The sequence below is a fragment of the Ursus maritimus genome, unplaced genomic scaffold (assembly GCF_017311325.1).
Source record: "Ursus maritimus isolate PB19 unplaced genomic scaffold, ASM1731132v1 scaffold_17, whole genome shotgun sequence".
NCBI lineage: Eukaryota > Metazoa > Chordata > Mammalia > Carnivora > Ursidae > Ursus > Ursus maritimus.
The window spans coordinates 28,588,358-28,605,753 of record NW_024424119.1 but is presented as its reverse complement, the minus strand read 5'-3'; the positions used below and the strand labels follow the sequence as shown (position 1 = coordinate 28,605,753).

Genomic DNA, 17,396 nt, shown 5'->3' with positions numbered 1-17,396 from the left:
TCGGGGGAGAGGCTGGAGTCCGGCCCCTATTCTGTCTCACGAGGCGGCGTCTGCCATCTGGAACCGCAGAGGAGAGGGCTGGCCCACAGTGTGTCACAGACCACCGGGGGGGGGGGGGGGGGGCTCAGCCATGAAGAAGGATCTAGAACTGGAGGCTGTACCCCCATGTTGCTGCTGCTTCTACAGGTTGGCTTTATCATTGAGGTGACCTCGGCGCAAATTGATTTTACGAACTCCTCACCAGGGGCAGTGGTCAAGAGCCTGAGTCAGGATCCTCTGAGAGAACACCCACCAGGCCCCCTGGAGCCCCAGGCTCGCTGAGAGGCATGTGGGTGCTGGCAGCGTCCCTCAGGTAAGCAACGCTCCGTTTCCTCATTGTTGGAATGAGGGCTGACACACTCCTTCACCGTCTCAGGCCCCGGGGATCCACCAAGGGAGCAAAGCAAAGTCCCTGACTTCGTAAAGCTTGTGATCCCCGGGGCAGGTGGGGAGGGGGTGGTAAAAATGCTGGCTCACTGGGCAGGGTGAGGACTGACTGAGAGAATCCAAGTCAAGAGCTCAGCACAGTGCCTGGCACAGGGCGAGTGCGCGTGGGGCATCCGCCACTTTTACTCATTCGTTTCTCTCCCTGTTCCTTGGGGGTCAGGGCTAAAGGAGCTCTGCACCGGCCACAGTGCGGGGGACATTGCGCTCTGCCACATGAATGACCCCGGAGCTGCTAGCTGTCAGAGGGGCTGGGTTACAGACCTGTGGCAAGGGCCAGGGATGCGCCCAGCCAGACGAATTGCAAGAAGGAATGGAAAATATTTGTTTATTGCAAAGCAATGAGCTTTACGCACATAATTCAGTCGACAATCTGCAACCGTTCAGGAAGAACACAGAACAAAGCATTGGACCAAAAAGCCCAAGGTGCAGCCTGTGTTCTTTAGACCTGGGTGATAGCTCTATTTGGTCCACATTCTGTCACCCACTTGTACGTGGATCACCCAGCCTTCCTGGGTCACACTGACTTTTTTTATTTAAAAAAAATTTTTTTTAAAGAAATGCACAGGTCATTATCAATGAGAATATTTTGATGTGCAAGATGTAACACATTTACCTTTTTCCATCCTCTCTGGAGAGCCCCGAGATCAGGTGTAGCTTTCACCCGAGCCCCGTGGGGGTTCCCGGGTAGAGAGCCCGGGGCTGGGGGCCGAGGGAGCCCTTCTCCTGATGGAAATCTCCCACCGGGGAAAACCCTCCAAATGGGCTCCCGCCGACACTCTCAGGGAGCTCTCCAAGCGAACTGAGTTTTGACAGAGCTTCTGACTGGAGCACCACGGGCTTGGCTGTCTGTGGGATGGCTTGCTAGTAACACTTGCGTGGTGCTGTCTTAGAAGCTATAGCCTTGCTGCTCCCCCAGGACCCTCCCGTGCCCTGACCTCCTCATGCACGACATCCGTATGAACACCGCGATGCCGTCACCTCTTACTCAGCGACACCGGCTCCAACAAGCCAAGTGACCCACTCAAGGTCACATGCTGGTTAGAGTACAACTGAACCTCCCCTGGGCTTTTCAGGCCCGCTGAAATCCAGTAAGGGCTCACTGTGCTTTGACGCACATGCTATCGAATCCTCTCAGCCATCCAGAGCTACCATTATTATTACCCATTTCATAGATGAGCAAAACGAGGCACAGAGAAGTCAAGTAACTTGCCAGGGGATGCCACACCTTGATCGAGACCCAGTATAGGTATGGAATTGACCACTTAGAAGCCAGAGCAAGTAAATGGTCTGCAGGGCAGGGCATTCATATTCATCCTTCTGTAGCAGAACCCACATGAGGTTCAAAGTCATAAAACCTGAGTTTGAGTCCTGCTGACACTACTTGGGCTGAGAGGGCAGATCAGCTCATCTCCGGGGCCTTGGTTTTCCCACCTGTGAAATGGAGAGAACAGCAAACGCTGTCTGGCGAGGCTGCGGTGAGGAGTAAGTGAGATAATAAATACTGGAGTGTGTTGCAAACTGTAAAGCGCTGTGCACATGCTACTTAGTGGCTTTTTTCTCCAGGGACCCTGGCACAATGGTGGAAGAGGAAGAAGCTTGGAGACTGGGGAAGTTGCAGTAGGTGGAACTTTGGGGTTGTCATGGGAACCAAAGCTCTGAGGCTGATCAAGGCAGGAAATACCATCTGGTTTTAAACACCAAAAGCCTCGACTCACACTGGACTTATTTCTGTAAACAGCAGAATTAACATCATCCTGTAGCAGTAACGTCAGCCCTGAGCAATCTAGAGATTGTCTTTCTGCTGATTTCCCCGGTCAGATCCAGACAAAGCAACTAAGGTACTCCTTATCCATTAGCTGTCACTTCCAAAAAAATGTGGACAAGTCACTTAGTAAATCTGAGCTTAAGTGGAAAGAAAACATGCTGGGAGACACTTTCCCACCCCTCCTTGGCTTTGCAAGCCCAGAGGGAAGGCTGGAGGTGGTGTCCAGGGACAGCGGTGAGACGGCCCGGAACCCCAGGCAGAGCTGATTCTGGAAGGGTGCTTAAAGAGCATCTCCTCTTTCCTCCAAATTATGAGAGAGAAAACAGGCCAAGAATGGGATGGCACCTGCCCAAGGTCACACAGCAAATCGGTGACAAAACTGGCATTTGGATCTAAGCCTCCCAACTCTCAAGTCCCCTTCTTTCCTCTCCGCCAATGGCTGCTACCTTTGGTACTTGCTCCAGCACTGTCGTGTTGCTTCCCGGGAAACATGAGACTTGGGATTTCTCTGGTTCCCCATGGGCTCTGCGAGATGAAAAGCAGAATGTTTCTGGAGTCCTGCACCTCCCAGGGATTCGACTCAGGAAGCCATCATTTCTTTATTGTTTTCTTGGGAGCAACAAGGTTTCTGCAAACTGCATGAGTCCAAATGAATCAGGATGCAGTTTTAAAAACGAGAGGGTGATGCCTTTGAATTTTCAAAATCTAGAAGAAAATCCCGCTTTCGTTGCAGCTCCCAATTCAGCAGAGGTCTTCCGGGGATGAACTCTTTTCTCATGGGGGCCGCTAGGAATCATTTGAGGTGAGAGCTCTGCTGGGAATGTAGGCCCAGGGTGGCTGCTGTGCAGTCTGGCTTGCCCTCTCTGAGCCTGTTTTCCTGGGTGCACCATGAGGCAGTTTCCATGTGACTGCCTCTGAGGTTGCTCCTGGCTCTGACGTTCTGTGACTTGCTGATCGTTTTTTTACGAAAGGAAAGAAGAGCCATTGCTCGTAGAGTCACCCTGATACTTTGTTCCACAGCTGACATGGCCCCGAGTGGAGAAGCATCAGCATTGGCCCTTCGGCTCCTTGCTGGCTGGGTCCTGGGAACTTCCTGTGAACAAGGCTTGGCTGGAAATAGGAAATACTCTCTATCCAGCCTCAGGGACAGGGGGCATCTGAGGGCCCTGTCCCGTCACGGCCCCAGGACCCTTAGCCGAAGCTGGCAGATGGCACCCGGGGTGGCAATGACAGAGTGCATGCGCATGGCTGTGTCTACCCCGAGTCTCCCCAGCCCACCCTCAGAGTCCCAAGTTCTGCCCTCAAGCCCCTCTGTCCTGTGTCCACCCACCAGGTTCTAGGCATCACCTCCTTAGCAAAGGAGTAGGGGCTGGGGAGCTGGGACATCTCCTGGCCCCACAAGCCTAAGGAGAAGCCTCACTCCTGGGGAAGGCCCTGGTTGTTTCTGGATCCTGTTGTATGAATGGGAAGCTACCCTCCTAGGAGCTGTCACTCACTTCTGTCCCTTGGGGTAGCCGAGGTCCTCCCACTCCTTTTCCACTTGCTCAGAGCCGTAGGAACCACCTCATTGCCATCTCAAGGGAGCCCCTGAGCCTCAGCAGCTGGGTTTGGGGAGCCCAAGAGAGCCTAAGCTGGGGGAGGAGAGGGAAGCCCTGGGCAGCACCATCTGTAATTTGGTTCCCAGGCAAGAAAATGAGGATTGTGGCTCTTTCATATTTCCCAGGAGTTACTTTTTGGTCTGAAAGAGGCTTGAGAGATACCTACTAGAAGAGCTAAAGTCCCACTCCAAATGCTTGCTAAGCAAGGGAACTCACATACAAAACTTGTCTCAGACAGCGGCAAGAGAGGTGGATCCCTTACAAGTTGATACAGAGGCCTTAGCTGGGTTCAGGCATGTGTACATCCAGATGGTCTTGACGCCTCCTTCCTATCCCAAGGCTGTGTCCTTAAGCAGCCTCTGGGAGTGGGGAAGGCAAGTGGAACCCACATTCCATGGACAGGGGAAGGATGCAGAGCCTCCGGTGTCGGGGTGCAGCTCCCAGGTCAACCAGCGGTCACGTCCCCTTGGTGATCTCCTCCAACAGTTTCTAGTCTAAGGGCAGAGCAATCCTAGATGTTTGAGCCTGGGAACTCTCTGAACCTCTGAATCTCTCAGCCTTCTCATCTGTAAGGTGGGGATCACAAGTTCCTCCTCCTGTGATGACTGTGAAGATTAAATGAGGAAAAAAACACCTTAGTGTTTAGCGCACAGTAGGTATTTTAAACAACTGTAAAAATTGTGGGGCACCTAGGTGGCTCAGTCAGTTAAGCGTCTGCCTTCAGCTCAGGTCATGATCTCAGGGTCCTGGGATGGAGCCCCACATCATGCTACCTGCTCAGCAGGGACTCTGCTTCTCCCTCTGCCCCTCTGCGCTCTCCCCACTCATGCTCTCTGTCTCTCAAACAAACAAATAAATAAATAAAATATTTTTTAAAAATCTATAAAAATTGCAAACACTTCATTTACACTCTCTGAAGCTTCTTTGGAAAGGTTTCCATGGTAAATCTCATTTTCCAGGTTAGGGGAAACTGAGCTCAAAGCAGTGGGGTGACATGTGGGAAACCCCAGACCAGCCACTTGTTGGAGTAGGGTCTGTCCGACATGTGTCCAAATCTCCTTCTGTCTCACCATAACTATGAATGTATGACTTTCTGAGCACTTTAAAGAGATTAGGGAAATGAAAATGAACCTGAGATACGTCTGTTTCCTTGAGATATGACACCTGAGAAAAGTGAGAACTCAAAAATGCCAACTCTCAACTTTCTATTTACTCCCTTCCCTTACAGTTTCCTGAGAGGAGCCTGGTTTAGAAAGTTATTTTGTTGCATGCATCTTTCTGTTCATCTTCTGCCTTGCTATTTGCAACTGTGGTGTTGTTTGTGAAGACAATGTCTAGTATGTTCTCTGGGAAGTTGACACAGGAAAACAAAGCCGTCTTTAGCGATGAGTACTCAGCCTGGGTACAGAGCAGAGAACATCTCCCTGAGGCAACAACAGCTGGAAACCAGGCCACAGAGGGAAGCTGGAGAAAAGACCAAGTTTCTTCTCCTCTCTCTGCGTTTGTACGCTTCGAGAATTACAACACGGCAAACCCGGGGACACGACCTGCCCAAGGTGACACTCTGGCAAAGTGTGGCTTTGACTACATCAAAATTAAAGATTTATTATTTTTTATGGATTTTATTTATTTGTCAGAGAGAGAGAGGGAAAACCCAAGTGGGGGAGTGGCAGGCAGAGGGAGAAGCAGGCTCCCCGCTGAGCAGGACTCAATCCCCGGACCCTGAGATCATGACCTGAGCCGACAGCAGATGCTTAACTAGCTGAGCCACCCAGGCTCCCCTAAAGATTTCTTTTTAGATGAAGGTCACAAAGTTAACAGATAGGGAGGAGTTGTTTTCAATGCCTAAATCTGATAAGGGATTCCTAAGGGGTTAATCGCTGGATTATGCAAGAACTATTTGCAAATCGGGAAGAGGCCATTTCCTAGAAGTAGAAACTAGCTTAAGTATATGCAGAGATGCTCAAACTCACCAGTTATTGAGAAAATGCAAACTACAACAGCAAGATTCCATTTCATACCCATCAATTTAACAAATTAGAAAGTTGGCTAATGCTAAGTACTGGGAAGGACGCAGGCCGTGTTAAACTGGCACAGCCATCGGGAGAGCAGTCTGGCGGATTTTCGTGACATTGGGTGTGTGCCTGCTGAGATGCCAGCCCCAGGCTCTGTATCCCTGAGATGCGTGTCTCTTGCCCTCTCCTTCTCTGCCCCATATTGTGGGGGTCTGGTCCCTGCAGGGTGTGTTTCCCGGGTTCCTTGTCCCTAACTTGCACGGAGAGGCACTCACAGGAAGTTGGAGGGTGGAAGGAAGGGAGAAGCCAGGGCATCTCTCTTCCTCCTCTCGGCCTCAGGTGGCATCTGCAAGCAGCAGCTGTGCCTCCTCCAAGGAGCCAGGACAGGTGAGTGATGACTCCAGCTTTGCCAGATGAGCCCTCCTCCCTCTGGCGCTCCGGTAGCACTTTCCCACCTCACTGTCCCCCCACGTAGCTTCTTCATTCCTTGAGCAACCAGTTCCCTGCACGCAAGCCCCCGTGTTGTAAACACTCAAGCAGTTTCTGCTTCCTGGTTAGTCTAATTCCCATCCCTAGGATCCAGGCAGTCCCAAATCCTACGTGTGCAGCTCTGAGCGACCCTCCTGCAGGTGCACGAGGACAGATATCCAAGAACCTCTACAGTGTTTGGGAAAATGGAGAGGCAGAGGTGGCATGGCCCCCATTGCCAGAGGGACGGATATTGTACAAGGATGGGTAACATGTGACATGTAAGCACATTGGAGGAGTGACCGTGTTGGGGGCTGGGGGAGGAATGGGGGTCCAGGATGAAGGGGAAAACCAAGCAGGAGAAGGGTGCAGCATGGAATGAATGATGAATGTGCCTTAAGCCGGGGAGGCGGTTAACTCAACCTATGCAAATGAGGGTGAAAAATGTACAGTATGCCTTGAAAAGGTGAGCAGGACAAGGATAGGATCCTCCAGGCAGAGAGAGTAACGTGTGAAAAGGAGCAGAGGCCTAAAAACGGCCTATCCGGGGAGCAGCCAGAAGTGGCACGTGGCTGGGGCACGGGCCCGTAGTCAGTACTGTGCGCACTGGAACCACGGAATGTCAGCTCTGCCTGAAAGGTCTTGAAGACCGGTTCAGCCTCTCATTCGTTATGGAATTTGCTCTTGTTTCCTACTAAGTTCTCCACTCTGTGTCAGGCACTGTGCAGGCCCTGGGGACACAGCCCCTGCCCTCAGGGGGAGCGCTCATGGGAGCGGGACGGACCCAGAGTCAAACAGCCTTGCTGTATGGAGTGGTGGTGAAGAACTCTTGGGGGGCCACGGTGTTCTGAAGTCCTCTCCCCTTGTATCTGGGCTAGGTCTATGACTTGCTTTCCTATGGAATGTGATGGAGGTGACATCGTTCCTGTTCTGGGCCCAAACCTTAAGAAAGCCAGGGTTTTCTGCTTCTGTCCTCTCAGAGCCCTGTGTGGACACATAAAAGCTGGCTACCCTGCTGGAGAGACCTCATGCAGAGAGAGCGTGCACAGCAGCCATGTGGACAGGGAGAGGCTCCAAGACGAACTGGAGAGACAGAGAATCCCAAATGTGCCAGCCTTCCCAGCTGAGCCCAGCCTCCGGCCAGCCTGCCAACTGAATGCAGCCCCACGAGTGACCACCAGCAGGACCGGCAGAACTGTCCAGCTGAGCCCAGCTCAGATGCTAGTCATAAGCAACATGCTTGCTATTCTGAGCCACAGAATCTTGGAGTGGTTTGTTCTGCCAGTGATGGATTACCACAACAGGCAGTGTCAAGTGCACAGTGAGAAAAGAAGTGAGGACAGGGGACATGGAGGGCCAGAAGGAGTGACAATGAATCTGACCCGGAGGACTGGGAGAGCTGAGCAGGGAGACAGGAGAAATGATAGAAAGTGAAGACGAGTCTTGGGCATCACCAGTGAGCTTCAACAAAGGCCCTCTGAGGACCTACTACCTGCCAGGCCCTGGGCGGGGCTGAAGAGGAGGCAGAGAAAGGTGGCCACAGCCTGCTGGGAGAGGCGGTCTTGAGCATTGGCAGTGAGCATGCGAGGTCGGATGTGATCGGTGCCCAGCAGGAGGGGAGGGACGAGGGCTGAGTGTTCAGAAGACACAGGGGTCATCTCCTTGGAGGGACAACCAGGGAAGACTTCATGGAGGAAGTGGAATTTAATGTGGGCCCTGAAAACCAGGTGCAGTTTAGAGCTGGAGAGAAAAGATTTCCTGGTGGAGGGTTTCATGTACACAGAGGCACAGAGTTGGGATGGTTGGCTTGTCGGGGGACCGGAAGGGCCAGTACAGAAGCAGTCACAATGAGGAACGCTAGTCCTGCTCTCTGTCTTGGCTAAATCCCCCCAGATACACATATGCAGAGAGACTGTAACATAACAGCAAGCCCTAGTAACATGCTGGTTAGTTGAGGAAGGGAGGAGAGGACCCCCAAATGAATATTTCTCCCAAAGTCAGTTCATGTTAGCATCGTGGATTGGGAGACAAATAAATGCCTAAGAATAGACACAGCACATTAATTTTTCATTGATCATAATATCACTGTCATGAACATTAAAAATGTAGACTTTGGCAAAAAATAAACTTCAGAAAAAGAGAAAAGAGATATTTGGAAGGGTGTGGCGTCTACTTTCATATCCCCCTGATCTCTCTGCCAGTCACTTGGGAGAATGGGCCTGTTAGGGTATCATGGTGGGGGTGGTAGAGCATAGGGTGATGGAGTAGAACGCCCTGGAGGCCTCCAGACCCAGCTTAGAATCCCAGCTGCGCCCTTTTCTGGTTATAAAGTGCCCAGCACAGAGTCAAGCACATGGTAGAAGCCCAACATGCAATTGTTAAAACTGCCCATGGTCCTCATTCATCCTATTTTAAAAAAAGGAAGCTGAGGCCAAGGGGCTTCCCAAGTGCCAGCATCCTGGGAACAAAACGCCATCCTTATGTCTCCTTCTTGGGTCCCCGCCGTCTCTCCTCCCTGCACTGCTCCCTCCCTTCCTTGCTCTTAGGGCTTGTGTTGTTATGTGTCAGGGGTGTTGAAGTGAGAAAACTTGAACTGCAGGTCCTATGACCCTTCTGAGGACCTCCAAAGAGATAATAAATCAAATGACCCCCTTGGAGACTCATAGCAGCATAGATAATGTCCAGAGAAGGACATGCGAGCCACAGGGGATCTTGCTAAAAGAAACGGCAAAGAGAACAATGAGGCATCAGGTACTCACTTTTTTATTTTTTAGATTTTATTTATTTTTTATTTTAGAGAGAGAGAGAGAGAGCGTGCACGCGCAAGCTGGGGGAGGAGCAGAGGAGGAGGCAGGGGGTTGGAGGAAGGAATCTCAAGCGGGCTCTGCGTGAACCTGATGACCGTGAGATCGTGACCTGAGCCAAATGCAAGAGTCCGACACTTAACTGACTGAGCCACCCAGGCGCCCCAATCAGGCCCACTTTCAACAAAGGGAACAAAACCAGGAGAAGCTAGTAAATCAAGAGTTCGCTTCACCTTGAAACTGCGGTGTGATGGAAGAGATCAGCTGGCCTCTTAAGTTCCAAATTACAGCCCCAAGTTTGTCCCTTCTCCTGTCCTATTTTGACATTCAGCCTAAGACTCCATTTTATCTCCTGTAAAATGGGTAGAAGAATGCCTTACAGAATTATTAATGAGATCATTTAATGAGATAATATAAACAGAGGCCGTTGCACACCAGATTATATTGAAGAGCTATTTGGGGCTTCGGGGCGGGGTGTGGGGGGACCCCTGAGGCTGTGTGTCTGCACCTTTCTCTGCAGAGTGCATCTCCAGATTCTCCCCCCAGATTCTCTAAAGGGTTTCTAACTCCCCCCAACAAGTTTATTTTGTAGAGACTTAAGGGTTTTATTTCATTTCTATTATAAGATTAAATCTAATATTGAAAAAAATCTAAGCATAGATAAAAAGAAAATTGAAAAAGGAAAAGCAATAGTAAACAATAGAAACCAAATGTAGTGGGTTTTTTTTTTTCAATCTTTTTGTTGTTTTATTGTTCTTGGATTTTTTTTAATGAACTTTGTCATCCTCTGGCTGAATGTCTCAAAATGAAAATATAAGAGGGAGAAAAATAGAACCAAAAGCAATAATAAAACAGAGAGCAAAGTGATACAGGAAGCTTCTTTTTTCTTTAATAAAAGAGATACATGCTCATAGTAAAAAAAAAAAAAATCAAACAGTACAGAAGGATAGAAGGTGAAAAATAAATCAGCTTTTACCCTTCCATTACCTCTCACTCCTGGTCCTATTAGCCAGAGGTCACTGTTTTTGACAGCAAGAAACTTTTTTATTTGTTGTTTTCACATTGCAAGTGATTGTATCCATCTTTTAAAGGAGAAGATGGAATTTAGAAAAGCCCCAGAGGCATCTAATTTGCTAAAAGATAATGAACATTGTATAAAAGAATTAAGTGCTTTCCAAGATCCTGACAAAATAAAGATATCAATCAAAAAAACTCCCCAAAGAAAGTCCAGATGGCCATGCAATTGAACTTTATCGTGCTTGTCGGCCTGGCAATCTCCATGCCCTTGAAATACCCAGGAAAACCATCCAACAGAAAGCAACACCTAATACGTAGAGTGAATCCTTCATCAAACTGACCAAAAACGGAGCAAATTGTATAAAGTTGTTACCCTGTTTCTGGGGTCCCTGATGAACACAGGAGCAGAGTTCCTGCGAAATCAATCCTTTAAACATAGACACAGATCCTTCTGAAGTCAGAAGATCTTACACTTACTTGTGCAAGACGGTACACTATCAGGAGGATACAGTATCATCAATCACACAAAGTGGATCGTCCCACAGCATCTGACAACGTACGCTGTATTTCCAAATTTTAGAAGCACCCGGAAAACAATAGAACATGCTGGATTTTATTAAAGTCACCTATGGAATTTGAACAGCTGGAATATTAAGAAAAGGGCAAAGAGTAGCTAAAATACCACCAAAATCCGATGCTGGCCTATCTGTGTCCTTTGTTATCGAATATCATATAGAGCTGGGTTGGGGGTGGGGCAGAGGGAATAACTGATTTCATTAGGAAAAAGCAAATGAAAAGACTCACTGTTGTTATTTAAAGCTTGGAATAAGATTGGCAGGATAGGATGTACAGCTTCCTGTCTCCGTGTGCTCCTGAAAACCAAGCCATAAATAAGATCCTTGAAAAGCAAATCATATTTACCCGATAGGAAGGATGTTATAATTGAGGCTTGCTTTGCTGATCAAGGATTTGGCATTAATCCTGTGTAGCTTTCCCCCCAGAAGCTATGCCAGCCCCAGGGAAGTGAGATGCCCCCACTGTCACCTGGTCCTCAGCACCCTGGAGGGAAAGAGTAATTCTCTCCCCTTTGTGAGGAACCTCATGAAGAGCCGCACTGAGAGCCGTCCCCGTGCTCCCCCCTCTCCCCACGGTGGGCACGCACGTAGGTGTTCGGGTAGTTAGGACTAATGCACACCCATTCATTCAACAAACCCACATTGCCTGCTTTGTGTGTGTGCCTATGGTCTCACACATGGAAAAGGACCCAGAGATGTGGATTAACTCTACAATGCAGTGTGGTGTCAGAGAGTCTTTCTCGAAGGTGCTGGGACAAAAAAGGAAAAACTGTATTTCACCGAATTGAAGACACCATTATTTTATGTATCACCAAAAAAGGGAAAAAAAATACTGTCAATTATAAGATGCCTTCAATGGCAAGGTGCGGGCCGATCCCAGAGATGAATACAAATGTGTGTCTCAGAATGGGTGAAATGTGGTAATTAACTTTTAAAGAAGTGATAAGTGATATCTCTCAGCGTGAGCCTATCTCACCACGGGAGCTGAGTGAAGGAGGCAATTACTTCTACTGGGTGATGAGAGGAAGCATCACAGGGACGTGACATTTGATCTGGGTTGTGAAAGATTTCACCAATGGGAGGAGAGGAAGAGTGGGAAGAACATTCCAGGCTGAAAGAATAGCAGGAACAAAGGTCTGGAGGCAGAAGAGGGCGGCCATGGCAACGGACGCACGAGTACATTCTGAGGAGTTCGACTGTAGAAGGTGGGAGTGGGGGAGGTCCAGCTGGTTGCCGAAGCTGGAACCACTGAAACCACATTGTCAGTAGCCTGGAACCCCAGTCTTGGGTGTTAGTGCCCCATAACTTGACAGGGAGCCATAAAATGTTTTGAGCTGGGAGGACACGATTGAAGCCAGCTCCAGAGAGGCTCACGTGGAGGGGAGGTGAGGGGTAGGTTGACGGGGGAGGCCAGAGGCGGGGACGCAGGTTAGACTCGCAACCAGCCCGCCTGGGGGCGGGTGGAGAGAAAACCGAGGGAGCTGCACGTGGATCCAGTGGGATGAGGGCAGAGTGTAAAAGACGAGGGCAAGCACACGACTATGAGAATAGAAGATCTACAGTCACGTATGACAATATGGAACGAATCTCAACGAACTACGTTGAGTGAGAGAAGCCAGACACGAAAGAGGACGATGGTGAGTCCATTTATACCAGGACCAAGAAAAGACAAAAACCAATCCACAGTGTCAACAGTCAGGATGCTGTTACCCTGAGGGAGGGGGGTGCCTGGGAGGGACGCCACGGGGGCTTCTGGGTGCTGGACATGTTCTGGCTGTTGGTGCTATTTACATGGGTGTATCCATTTATGAAAATTGGTTGAGCTGTGCGTTAAGACTCGGGCACTTTACGTATGTATGTCGTGGTCCAATACAATTAGCCCCGTCTCCCCCCAGATTAGAGACACAGAGAGACACTGGGAGCAGGAGTCTAAAATGGAGGCCCCTGCCGGAACACACAGGTACTCGATGCCAGAATGAGTCGCAGACCACTCCAGAGGCTTCGAACAGTGCAAGCCTGGGTGGCTAGAGAATGCAGAACTTTCTCACCTCTGGCCCGTGACAGGCACACTGGACATTTGGGTGGAGAATGACCAGCAAACAGAAATAGTGGGGCGAGCATAATTATGGGGAAAGGAGAGATGAGGATGCATTCAATCAGCCCATGTCTCCGGGTCCATGAGGTAGCCGTGAGGGCAGGGCGGGAAACCGCGGACAATGTCCGACAAGCGCCTCTAAGGATTTTTGGGAGACGAGTGAAAGGAAGGGCCAGGCGGCGGGGGACACAGCAGCGTTGGGTGTCCCGAGAGGCTGAAAGCGCGAGGTCAGCCATATGGGATTTGGGGGCTGACCCTCAGCGGCATTCGAGAAGTACTGATTTTACAAATGCTGTGTGAGCCCACAGAGAAGAGAGGGATGGTGCCTAGGAGTGGATGCGGGTTCACCAAGAACCAGCCAGCCACACGCCTCTGTGTTTGTGGTTACGAATCTGGTAGGTCAGAGAAATCAAGGAGACAGGTGCATGGGGGCTTCAGTAAGGGCTGTAGCAAGAACTCTCCTGACATTTTGGCGTGCAAGCAGGACAAACATGGGCTGTGGAAAGCAGAGGTTGGGGGAATCTTCGGTGGGTTTGGTCACAAGACCAGTGGGGGCAGAGGGTCGCTAGCGTGGGCAGTCCCCAGGCTCTTTGACACTGTCCTATAACGCTTTGATGCTTTAGGGTAAGAAAGCAAGTGAGATTGTCCAGTAGCAATGGCACCAACTGGGAGAGATGGCGAATGTGATAGAAAAGAGACCCACGATGCAGGATGCCCTCAGTAGGCTGGAATGTGGGGACGTAATCGCAGATTCCCAGACGCCCGACTTACACTGCTGATAAATAGGATCAGAGAGACCTGGCTCACTGCTCCCTTGAGAGAGCATAGCAACAACTCCACAGAAAACAAACCTAGGGCGCCCGGAGAACCACACGTTCCCTATGAGCCACAGGATGACGTGGCTGCCACGAAATGCGGGTACCCGGGACTGCCGGCGCAGCAGCCCAGAGGCCTGAACACAGAGGGGTGGGCTGGCTAGCCCACGTGCCTCTTGGTCTGTATGGAGGGCTCGGGGTCAGTTCTGGACATCCCCCTCTAAGAAAGCCAGGAGCAGACTACTGGCCAAGGGAAGTGGAGGAATCTGGGGGCATTTCTCCCGAGGAAGAGGTGACTTCGTTGGGGCTAGAATGTGGCATTGCTTGTGAGCTGTCTTTGGTGAAGGGCGCCACGGGGGAGGGAGAGCACCACGGACCCTGCTGGCAGATTGGGATCCAGGGTGAATGCTACGGGAAGGCTGACTTCGGTGGAACCTAAGAAATCATTCATGAAACCCCCATCAACCAAATAATGGAGTGGGAGCCTCAGGAGGCATTGATCTTACCATTTCTAGTGGTATTACTACTACTACTATTAGTAGTGGTATTACCATTTCTAGTGGTATTACTACTACTACTATTAGTTGCAGGCCTAATAAGAGCTTAGTACTGGGGTAAGTGCTTTATATGCACATAGGCATTATTTCACTTACCAAGGGAGTTAATGATGTGAAAAGTGCTTGGAACAGCGCCTGGCACATGTGAGTACTCGAAATACACTAGCTGTTGTAATCATTTAATCTTCACAATAAACTTGCTATGAAAGAGGAATTGTCTCTTCCCACTTTACAGGTGAGGAAACAAGGTCAGGGGAGTAAGTGACTCACCCAGACTTTGAGCCCAGGACTGCCTGCCTCCTGAGGTTTGGTGAGTGGTGGGACCAGAGATGTTGCCGTCTGTCCAGGGTTCTGTTCCTAAACTGCGCCTCTCATTCATCTGTAATCCCCTTTGTAAAGCATCTTCTTGTCTGTGAAACTGTAAACGAGAGGGGATTTTGGCTCCCTTGCCGGTCTGTGTCCTGAAGACCACTCGGGTTCAAGCTCTATTTCCTGCCTGGGTCTGCCCAGGGCTTGTCCAGCCAACATGGAGCAAGGTGACTCCCCCATCTTTCCGCTGTTCTCAAACCGACAAAGAGCACGGGTGGAGGGAGAGGCTCCAGGCTCTTCTGGTCTACCCCACGCTCGGCACTGACTCCCGAAGGGTTTAGTCATAGACTCTCTCCAGGCCAGATGCTCTCCTCCGGTAACTCAGGAGCAGGGCCAGCTTCCTCTCTCATTTGGTGAGGGACCCTGACCAAGACATTTTACATTTTTCTGGTGTCAATCCTCAGGCGCATTCTTCCCTTCTTTAAGACTACTAACTCCCCAGTCATATAAGGGTATCTTCCAGGAGAGGCCTGTGGAGTAGAGAAATATGCAGGAGTTTGGGGTCAGACAGACTGGATTTGGCTCCGTCATGGTCTCTGCCAAGTGTCATTAGGGCTCTTAGTTAATCCATCTGGACTTCAGTCTTGTCATTTGCAAAACCGGGATCCTAACACCTATGTTTCAGGCAGTTGCAAAGATTAAGATGAGGCATACCCAGGAGTCTGGCACAGAGCAGGTAGGTGTTTAATAAATGGTAGCTATTATTATTACTCGAACTGTGTCACCAGACCACATTGATGCCTGAAACCCAATTTTACGGTTTAAAAAACATGCCTTGTGAAAAGGGAAAAGCAACTTAGATTCATTCAGCTAATCTTTTTTGGAGCCATCATTCATAACTTATCCATTAAAAAAAAGAATTGAAAACAAACAATGTACTTTAAAAAACAGCAGAGATATTTGGTGGAAAGAAACATTTCAGTGTAAACAGGAATATGAAATACATGGGGGAAAGAGAAGAAATACATGGGAGATATTTGTAAGATGGCTTACGGGTTTTTTAAACTTTGGGGCGTTTGTGCTTTTTTTTTTTTTTAAAGGAAAAAGTAAAAGAAGACATCCCTGTTGTTGGATGAAGAACGGAGGCGGACACGGATGGCAGGTCAGACTGCGAACAGGGTATTGGAAACCAGACCCAGTTTCTGGGAGGAGGCAGCTGCACGAGGGCAGATCCCAGCCTCTGGCACCAGGGTAACGAGGGGTGTCCAGCCCAGCCTGGAAAAAGGACAGAGAGTGGGGGGGGGCTGGTTAGCCTCTGTGTTGGGATCCTGCTCAAAGGCAAGCCAGGTGGACCATGGGACCCCAAAAATCCTTAGAAAGGGACTTAGCATCATCTTTCAAAGCAGCCCCAACCTCTAAGCCAGGGTTTGGAGACTGGCTTCTGGTTCTTGTGTGTAGGGAGAGGGCGTGGGAGAAAGGATTGCTAAGGAGGCGGGATTTGGGGAAGATGAGAATTTAAGCCATACAGACCTGGACTGACATGCATGTTTTTTCGTTTTCTAAGTATGTGACCCTGAGCATGAGGCTTTCTTAGGTCTCCACTCTGTCCCTTGTAAGGTAGATGAGCCTATAAATCAGTGTGTAGCATGGTCCCGGGACTTGGCATCTGCGGGTGCATATGATTCCCATTACAGAGAAGAACAATTATTAATCTAGCCACTTCTCATCACCTCCTCTGTTTGCACCCTGGTTTCTGCTACCATATGTGGCTTATTATAACAGCCTCCTAGCTGGTTTCCCTGCTTCCCACTTTTCCGCCTTCCCTCCCTTACCAGTGATTCTGCACTTGGCAGCCAGTGATCCTGTTCAAATACATCAGATCGTGTCACTGCCCCACTCAGTACCCTCCAGGGGCTCTCCACTTCGTCAGGTGCAAGGGGTCCTGCTTCATCCTGCCTGCCTTTGACCTTGGGTGCTACCACTTTTCCCCTTGCTCACTTTGCTCCAGCTACACCGGCTTCCTGACTCTTCCTTGAACATGCCAGGCACACTCCTGTCTTGGAGCCTCTGCCCTTGCTGTTCCTCCACCTGGAACATTATCTGCATGTCTTGCTTGCTTGCCTCCTCTAGGTCTTTGCAGAAAAATCACCTCCGTGTGTCCTTCTGTGACCCTCCTCTTTCATATTGTAGCCCCACTCTATCAGACTCAACCCTCTTTCCTGCTTTATTTGTTTTCCATAGCACTTTTCATAAGCTGTCATACTAAGATATCTTCTTCCTATTTCTGTTTATTGTTTCTCTTTCTCTCCACTAGAATGTAAATTTTATGAGAGCAGGGATTTTAGTTTGGCTTGTTTATTCCTGCCTCCTCAGCTCCTAGGACACTGCCCGGCACACAGTAGATGCTGCAAAACATTTGTTGAAGGAATTTATTCAAAATTTATTTTAAAGCAAGAGGCTGGACTCCAGCTGTAGGGGAATATGGACTCGAGGCTGGTGACTGAGGCAGGAACTCAGACCCCAGAAGCATGCCAGGAATCCAGTTATCCAAACTGGAACACAGGCCAGGGTAGGATCTGGGAACCAGAGGGATGCCCAGGCATCAGAAGTGGGCATGGGATCAGAGCCTGGCCTGGATCCAGGCTGACGGAGAGTGAGACTGGCGCTGTTCGGGTCAGGGCCGGTCCCAGGCCACAGGTCATGAGGCCAGGTCAGCCCATAAGTGAAGACAGAGGGGCTGAAAGGCAGGTTGCCAGGCAGGGCCTTCAACCACTTAGTAAATGTCAAGCAAAGTTATCCCAGCTTTCAACTTATTCCCAGATGTAGGTGTGAGCGGATACTCCATATTGGCACAGCTTACAAGGAAAGCACAAATGACTAAGGGAAAAAAAG

General features: G+C 49.7%; 1 long non-coding RNA gene across 1 annotated transcript; it reads left to right on the top strand.

Annotated features, from left to right (window-relative positions):
* Window positions 1–190: 190 nt before the first annotated feature.
* LOC121103049 lies at window positions 191–5,463 on the top strand. Its single transcript, XR_005835167.1, has 2 exons — window positions 191–352; window positions 5,078–5,463. It is a non-coding gene; the product is annotated as an uncharacterized LOC121103049 (long non-coding RNA).
* The last annotated feature ends 11,933 nt before the right edge of the window (window positions 5,464–17,396 follow it).